This window comes from Rattus norvegicus, chromosome 5 (assembly GCF_021556685.1).
Source record: "Rattus norvegicus strain SHRSP/BbbUtx chromosome 5, alternate assembly SHRSP_T2T, whole genome shotgun sequence".
NCBI classification, from domain to species: domain Eukaryota; kingdom Metazoa; phylum Chordata; class Mammalia; order Rodentia; family Muridae; genus Rattus; species Rattus norvegicus.
In genome coordinates, this window is record NC_141538.1 from 26,873,212 (window position 1) to 26,880,618 (window position 7,407).

Sequence of the window (7,407 nt, forward strand, 5' to 3'; positions counted from 1 at the left end):
ACGTGCATGAAGAGTTCAGCCTGGGGGCTGGAGAGATGGCTCAGCGGTTAAGAGCACCCGACTGCTCTTCCAGAGGTCATGAGTTCAATTCCCAGCAACCACATGGTGGCTCACAACCATCTATAAAGAGATCTGATGCCCTCTTCTGGTGTATCTGAAGACAGCTACAGTGTACTTATATATAATAAATGAATAAATCTTTAAAAAAAAAAAAAGAGTTCAGCCTGGATCTCCCAGCACCCACATAAAAAGCCTGAGCGTTTTCATACATCCGTAAGTCAGGGTCCACCTGGGAGAAGTGCTTTATGGCTTGCTCGAAACCAGCAAGCTCTGGGTTCCATGAGAGACTCAGTCTTAAGAGACTAAAGAAGAAAATAGAAGATATTAATGTCATCCTCTGGCCTCCACGGGTTCATGCATGGGTGCACTTATCTGTTCACACACACACACACACACAAATATATATATGTGTGTGTGTGTGTGTGTGCCTGCAAATGTTGCATTCTTAACCCCTTTGACCTGTATAAAAAGTAAATTTTAATGGAAGATAAAATAAATCTTGATTAAAAATCAAAACGTAGTAAACAGAAACACTTATTTATTGTCAAAAACTACTTAAAGCCATCGGATATATTACTTGTATTCTCATGTCACATATTTATGCTAGTTTCCAAATAAAATAGGTGTGTCTCGTGGTAAAAAAAGAAACAAACATTTGTCTTAGGTCTCAAGAGACTAGAGATCTGTGATTTTATTGCACTGCATCTTTCCGTCCTGGTTCTTGTAGGTTTAGATATGTGGTCACCATGTAAGACTGTAATCATAAAATAAATTAGATGTAGTAAAACACATGAGCACCAGGGGGCAGCATAGACCTGATCCTGCTTGTACAGGTCCAAAGTGACTCTACTGAAGATGTACCAGAATCCGTACAGAAGAGTCCCTACCCAGAAGCTCCTGGTAGCAAATTCTTGCTCACCGCCTTTCTATACCATGCTAGGTGGGAGTTCCAAGTTTCTGGTCTAATCCTATCTGAGTTTCAATTGGTGTGGGGAGTTCACCCTAGAAAACATTGTAGAGAGAAGTACCATTCGTGACCAGATCTGCGGGGGAAGGGCTCTGGGCGGGGGGAGGGGGCGGGTGAGGCAGAGAGACGTGACTGCACAATTTGGGGCCAGGGAGCCATCAGAACTGCAACCTTGGTCAGGAGACAGCAAAAGGCAAATAAACCTTAGGACGCGCAAAAGAATGGGAACGTACACTGTGTTGTGCCGTTCAGTGTTAGAACTTCTCTCTCCAAAGCTTCATGATGAGCTGAGAAGAAAATGGGAGAGATCAGCAAATGAGACAAAGAGGTGGAGGGCTCGCTGGCTTCCCCTTTGTATCATCCACCCGAGTCATAACTGGAATCCAGAAGAAATATGGTTTCACAAGAAAACTTAGCCAACAGGTGGCCTCCCAGTTTATCTAGTACCCTTGTGATTTGTTCTGTCCGGCTGCAGGGTGGATGGAGCGAAGGAGTGTGGCTTGGGACTAAGGCTGGGGCGACAGTGCTCAGCTCCTGGATGCCCCGACCGTTCCCACACACCAGCTTGCATTCATTCCTGTGATTGATGCTCCTGGAGCCGCCTGCAAACTCTGCCTGTGAGCTAATAATTATGGGGAGTGACCTGCGTCCGCTGGTCAGGAGTGAGTAAGGCGAGGGGTAGGTGAGAGCCTGCTACTCACAAGAGGGCAGCCTTTGATGCGAACCAAGCGGAAAGTTTGGCCGAAACTCAACACCTCTCAGAAGTACAGATTAGTCAAAAGGAAGAAAGGAGAAGGCATTGTGGAAGTCTTCAAGGAGGAGACAAAGATGCCTGTGTTTTGTATCGCTCAGCTGCCTCAAGAAAATGTCCATTTGTTTTCTTTACACTCCTTTTTACATTTTAAGTGGAATCTAGTGAATGTGTCTTTTCAGAGTCCCCGATTCTGACGTTTTCACTACACCTCATGTTGCCGTTTTAATGAAGCATCATCTTTCCAGGGAGTGTGGGAACAAAACCTATGTGATGACCCCCTCAGAGCAAACACTGAGTCCTCCAAATATTTCCCTGAATTAAACCCTCTACCCTGCAGTCCATTTCCTTTTTAAAACGCCAGTTTGCCAACTACTTCAAGCCAACAAACAGGGCTTTCCTTCACCCTCGAGTCAGAGGGTCCCTGTGGAGCCTCACGCTCTATGGGGATTCCTGGGCAACAGGCATTCAAGGAGCGACCCTCGCTGGTTAGCGGCAGTCTGGATGCCCCGGATGCGGGACATCAGCAAGACACCTTGTATCCTGCAGTCACAGGATGTGTGTGTGCAAGGACACGGAATGTGACCTTGCATATCTCCTAGTCCAGCCCCTCAGGGCACAGATGAAAACACAGAGCCGGGCAAACATGTACCGCATTCGGAGCTGCAGGCAGAACGGGGAGACTACGGGGAGACCTCATCATCAAAGACAACTGGGCAAAAGCCGTGTTCCCCTGCCCCATCCTAAACGAACCAAGTGGCCATTTCTAGAGGCAGGACCTGGGAACATGAATTAAAACAGCACCGTACATCATGGTTCCAAACTCGCTAACTTCACAGAAGAGCTAGTCCGGGAGGAGAAGAGGCTCCGGGCTGAGTTTGAATTCCAGATCTGCCGTTTGACAAATCGATGCCTCGACTCTATTTCCTTGGCTGGCCCTGAGTACCGCACTGTGTGTAGACACTTTTGGACCCTGGGACCTAGCATAATGCACTGACTCCGGGTCACACTGCCTGTCACCTGTAGGTGGGAGGACCGCAAGACTGCTAGATTGGAGTCCCGGAACTGTGACTGGATGTGCTTGGATAAATCATTGGTGCTCCCGAAAGTCTTCACACAAAAGTGCAAGTGATGGTCCCTTCTGCCAGGAGTGGTTATAAAAATAATATCACACACACACACACCCACGCACGCACGCACGCACGCACGCAAGCACGCACACACTCAAGCACAGAGGAAGTAGTTTGTCTGTGCCTTTCATTCTGTTAGCAAGCTATAGCAGTCCCAGTGGGATCTTTATAAGAAAGGGAAGCTGGCTTCATTATTAAAGGCATGCGTATTGCATTTCTCTGGGGAATGGCCACCGCACAAATCAGTCTGAGGTGATGAGTAACAGATTACTTCACAAGGAACTATGGTACAGGGAGGGCAAAGACCAGAAGGTACTCTGTGCTAAGCGAGTGCAGGGTGTTTTTCTATGATCAAATAGGACAATTACACAAAAGTAACTGACTGTCTCACTACCATTGCTCTGGTTAGGTTGTTTTGTTTCGTTTTGCTTTTTTGTTTGTTTATCAAACTGATGCAAACTAGGGTCATCCAGGAGGAGAGCACCTCAATTAACGAAATGCCTTCCTCGGATTGCCTATAGGCAGGTAATCAATTAATGGTTTATGAGAAAAGCCCAGACCACTGAGGTCAGTGCAGACCATGGCCAGGTAGTCCTGGATTGTATAAGAAAGAAGGCTGGGCAAGCCAGGAAGAGCAAGCCAATAAGCACTCCTCCATGGTCTCTGCCTAAGCATCTGCCTACAGGTTCCTGTCTTGAGCTCCTGCTCTGACCTCCATCCGTGATGGATTGTCGACTGTAAGATAAATAAACGTTTTCCTCCTCAACTCGCTTTCAGTCAGTGTTTTATCACAGGACTAGAAAGCAAATGAATACAATCGTGTACATTACATACAACCATTCTGTGTATGTGCGTGGTGAGAACATGTGCTTGCCCGTGTGCCACCCATGCAAGTACTTGTGGTGGATACAGGTTGATATTAAGTCCCTTTATCACTCTCCACCTTGTTTCCTGAGAAAGGGTAGCCGGACTGTCTCAGACCCACCACCTCTGGAGTAACGACACGGAGACATATTACTTATGAAAGCATAGACACTATAGCCAAGAACCTCCCAACTAGATCCTCTAACTCAAATTGACCCATTTGTTTTACCCTGTGTCTGCCACATGGCTCGTTACCTCTTACTCAGTCTGGGCACCCGTTCCTTCTACCTCTGAGTCTTCCTGGCAAATCTTCCCTTGCATGACTCATTCCACAGAGCCTATCTCTGCCTGCAAGTCCTGCCTTTCCTCTCTTGCCTAAGCTATTGGCCATCAGATCTTTATTAAACCAATCGGAGGGTGAAAGGGGTGTATGCTTACAAAATACTAAGGCAGGTGCTGATCCATAGAAATAACAGTACCAAAGTCTGGACAGTACTCAGCTCTCTGCTGGTACAGAAATCAATGTTTTAATTATGCAAAGACAACCTATACACAGTGCATAAAAACTGCACAAGAGAGTCTCACTCTCACTGAACCTGGAGTTGCCATTTTGGCTGCTGTCTTAGTTTGGGTTTTACTCCAACAGGGCCACACCTACTCCAACAGGGCCACACCTTCCAATAGTCCCAGTCCCCAGGCCCAGCATATGCAAACCATCACATTCTACTCCCTGGCCCCAATAGGCCTGTTTAAAATGCTCATCAAGAGACTTAACCAGAGAATAAAGTCTATGGTGGGCATCTCCAAGACTTCCTTTGTCAATGCAATTAATGTAAGGTTCTTCACCTTAGCCTCAAGCAGACTCTTCCAACAAAGGCAAAAAGTAGCCATGTTCTTCACCAAAATATCACAAAAGCAGTCTCTAGGCCACATATTGAAATTCTCCACTGAAACCTCTTGGACCAGGTCCACACAATTCAAATCACTCTCAGTAACAAAGTCTTCCATATTCCTACTAGGATAGCCCACTAAGCCCCATTTAAAGCATCCCATTGCTTTCCAAATCCATACTCCAAAAATCCACCCTTCCAAACAAAAGCATGGTCAGGCCTATCACAGCAATTCCCCAGCCCTTGCTACCAATTAGTTAGGGTTTTACTGCTGTGAACAGACACCATGACCAAGGCAACTCTTATAAGGAACAGCATTTAGTTGGATTTGGGTTACAGGTTCAGAGATTCAGTCCAGTATCATCAAGGCAGGAACATGGCAGCATCGAAGCAGGCATGGTGCAGACTGAGCTGAGAGTTCTACATCTTCATCTGAAGGCTGCTAGCAGAATACTGACTTCCAAGCAGGTAGAGTGAGGGTCTTATAGCCCACACCACAGTGACACACTTACTCCAACAGGGCCACACCTTCTAATAGTGCCACTCCCTGGGCCCAGCATATACAAACTGTAACAGCTAGACTGGCTGGCCAGGAACTACCTAAGATCCACCTGCCCCCCCACACATATGGTAAGGGCTAGAGTTACAAGCACACATTCATCCAGCTTTTACGTGCTGCTAGGGATCTGAATCCAGTCCCCATCTTATACAGCAAGCCCTTTGCCCACTTTTATTTTTCTACCTAACTTTTCGATTTTACCATTTGCTTTTCAGGAGCTCAGACTGAGCCCAATTTGAGTAAATGTTACCTTTTCGAGCTCGGTGCTGCTAATAGGATGTTCTAGCCAACGCATGTGGAAACCATGATGACAATGCTTTCCTAAATTAAGCTTATGTATTTTCCCAAGCTTTGTCCTTTTTTTTCTATCTCCATCCACGAGGGTGACTAAACTACTCCCTTCATAATAATATAACATGTATACACGGGCAATAATACATATTCTTAAAAGTCTACTATTCCACTCTTCCCTGGGGCACTTCATGTGCCTCATTGTCATTTAATTTATTGTATAAGAAGGTCTTTTTTCCCAGCCACAGCATTTGATAAGTTTCACAAGTTCTTGATAATATAACAAAGTTCCAATGACACAACTGGCATTTTTGGGGTTGGGGGAGTAAAATTTACGCACGATTAGCTGCATTTGTTACCATTGTGCTGAAAAGAGACTTCCATAATTTTTAACTTTTCCTATTTCTTCACTTTGTGTATTGTCCTAGATAACTATGATAAGCATCGTGACATAGTCTGAACAGGGTTCTTTTGAGGTAAATGTCTTAAAGTATTTAACTTTTCCCTCTAAGAGCTGCATTATATCCTCAGGCATGTTTTATTTCATGATTTAGTCAAGAGTGTCCTGGACATGACCAAACGGCTCATGTGCTCTGAAGCATCATCAATCATACGGCAGCTGGTAGAGCTGACGAGCCAGGCATGGAGCCAGTGCCAGGCCCAGGCAAGGGGACAACCAGGGTGGCCCGAGAGGCAGAAGCACTGCGTCTGGAGCAGTAACGGACACTCTGCTGAGCTGGAGCAGCAGGAGCTGGCAGAGCACACAGATGGGCCCCAGCCCTTTGCTTCTGCCTCATGGGGGGCTCTCTCAAAGGAAGAAATGCACCTCAGGTTTGCAAAGCAACACTGGCCAAGAAAAAAAAAATGCAGGCCATGTCTGAATCAGGAAATCCCCAAACGGAGAGCTGATGGGAATCAAAAGGTTTGGGAGGTGCTCAGGGAAACCCACACCACTCTTATTGGCTTCTTTTATCATTGCTGTGGTCAAACGCCCAACAAAAAAGGAGTTTAAAAGGGGAGGGGCTTACTGGGGCTTATAGTCCCCAGCATGGTCAGAAAGCATGGCAACAGAGGCAGCAGCTGGGCTCGTCATGTTGCATGAGAAGGTTGTCTGACACCAGAGGACAAACAGGAAATGGGACTGGGCTATAAGTCCTTAAGGCCTCCTCTAGTGACCCACTTCCTCCTAATGGTTCTACAACCTTCCCAAACAGCACCATCAACTGGGGAGAAAGCACTCAAACACACAAGCCTATGGTGTCAGTCTGCATTCAAAGCACACCTAGTTTTCTCTGGACTGCGTACACTTCGAGCTGACATAAAGGGACAACCCACGCATACCCAAGACCTTGAAGAGTTAAACCCTTGAGTCTGCACCTGGGCCAGGAGCCTAATTGTCTGGTTCCTCCAAGTAGCTGTTGTAATGGTTTCAGAAACACCTGAGATGCCAGTCAAGGGACCTGAGAGCTGCTTCAGGAAGGCCATGAAGAGAAGACGGCTGCAGTAAGGAAGCAGGTAGTCTGATCCGCACTGTTGGATCCAGTCAGAGCAAAGATGGTTGAATACAACGTTCCTGACGACCTCAGACAGAGTAAACTTAAAGACCTCAAAAAGTGTGGTGTCTCTCCACAGTCTGACGAGGGAGGAGGCAGCAGAGCTCACAGACCCAGGACAGACACACACGGAGACTCTCTCTACTAGACCACTCACTCCGTTTGCTCTGAGTCAGAGTCACTGAGGAGACACCGGACTACAACGTTCAGACCCTTGGGGAAGCTTTTGGGAGGAAGTGTGTGCTTTAATGACCAGAATCTCAGTCAAAAGGATTTTTAGGACTTCATTGTTGATTTCATCTCAATGCCTTGGCTGATGGGTGGCTGCTCCAACTGGATTTT

The 7,407-nt window shown here is 46.5% G+C and overlaps 1 long non-coding RNA gene across 1 annotated transcript; it reads right to left on the reverse strand.

Moving 5' to 3' along the window:
* Positions 1-714: 714 nt before the first annotated feature.
* LOC108350928 (uncharacterized) lies at positions 715-1,594 on the reverse strand. Its single transcript, XR_015621401.1, has 3 exons — positions 1,475-1,594; positions 1,261-1,314; positions 715-814 (listed from the first exon to the last, which is right to left on the reverse strand). It is a non-coding gene; the product is annotated as an uncharacterized LOC108350928 (long non-coding RNA).
* Positions 1,595-7,407: the final 5,813 nt, after the last annotated feature.